Source organism: Heteronotia binoei, chromosome 7 (genome assembly GCF_032191835.1).
Source record: "Heteronotia binoei isolate CCM8104 ecotype False Entrance Well chromosome 7, APGP_CSIRO_Hbin_v1, whole genome shotgun sequence".
Taxonomy (NCBI): Eukaryota; Metazoa; Chordata; class Lepidosauria; order Squamata; family Gekkonidae; genus Heteronotia; species Heteronotia binoei.
Window position 1 is genome coordinate 18,018,994 of NC_083229.1, and position 1,331 is coordinate 18,020,324.

General features: G+C 48.1%; 1 non-coding gene across 1 annotated transcript; it reads left to right on the forward strand.

Annotated features, from left to right (window-relative positions):
* The first annotated feature begins 811 nt into the window (after window positions 1-811).
* TRNAV-GAC (transfer RNA valine (anticodon GAC)) lies at window positions 812-883 on the forward strand. The gene has a single exon. It is a non-coding gene; the product is annotated as a tRNA-Val (tRNA).
* The last annotated feature ends 448 nt before the right edge of the window (window positions 884-1,331 follow it).

Here is a 1,331-nt window from a genome sequence, read left to right on the forward strand (position 1 = left end):
CTGCCTTAATACAAGCAATATTTTACAGATATTTTAAATAAGGTCAGTATGGTTTTTTTTAGCCCAATACCCTTGACAACTGTGGTTGGAGGTGGGGGGCGGGAAATCTGCCAATAGCTTTTCTGGGAATCAAGAACTGCAGGAGACCATGTCACAAACTGATGTTGTAGAATGGCTCTTATAAAGGTCCATGCTATTTCATTTATATTATTTCATACTGTGGTTTTCTCCCCCGTGGGAACACAAAGCAGTTACAGAACATAAGAACGTAAGAGAAGCCATGTTGGATCGGGCCAATGACCCATCCAGTCCAACACTTTGTGTCACACAGTGGCTAAAAAACCCAGGTGCCATCAGGAGGTCCATCAGTGGGACCAGGACACTAGAAGCCTTCCCACTGTGCCCCCCCAAGCACCAAGAATACAGAGCATCACTTGCCCCAGACAGAGAGTTCCAACAATACGCTGCGGCTAATAGCCACTGATGGACCTCTGCTCCATATAAGAACATAAGAGAAGCCATGTTGGATCAGGTCAATGGCCCATCCAGTCCAACACTCTGTGTCACACAGTAGCCAAAAAAACCCAGGTGCCATCAGGAGGTCCATCAGTGGGGCCAGGACACTAGAGGCTCTCCCACTGTTGCCCCCAAAGCACCAAGAATACAGAGCATCACTGCCCCAGACAGAGAGCTCCAACAATACGCTGTGGCTAACAGCCACTGATGGAAAGAAAAATGCATCAGAACAAACAGAAAAAAAACAGTTAGAGGCTTCCGATTGTCAAGCAGATCTTCTTTCTCTGCCAGCTGAGGGGCAGTGGCTCAGTGGTAGAGCATCTACTTGACATGCAGAAGGTCCCAGGTTCAATCCCTGTCTTCTCCAGTTAAAAGGACCAAGCAGTAGGTGATCTGAAAGACCTCAGCCTGAGACCCTGGAGCCATGGCCTGATTCAGTATAAGGCAGCTTTAAGTGTGTTCACGTGTGGGTGTTCTTTGTAGCCATGGATTGCAGCCCTTGGGCTATAAGCCCAAAGACAGGAGCCCTTTGACTCACATCCATGAGCGTGCCCAGGCTTTTAATGCTGGTCTGCAGAAAGGAGAGAAAACTGGCTGTTTGCCATCTGCTGCTAACTAGCAGGACCTCCCCCAGTTTCTCGCTGACATTGTTGTGTAGGGAAGCCAGACTTTAGGTGGGACCTGGGGATCCCCTGGAATTACAGCTCATCTCCAGACTACAGAGATCAGTTCCTCTGTATTATATGGCGGGTTCAACACACAGAAGAGGCAAAGTGGTAGTGATCATTTCTCTCTTTATTTAGTACAGCAGGTAG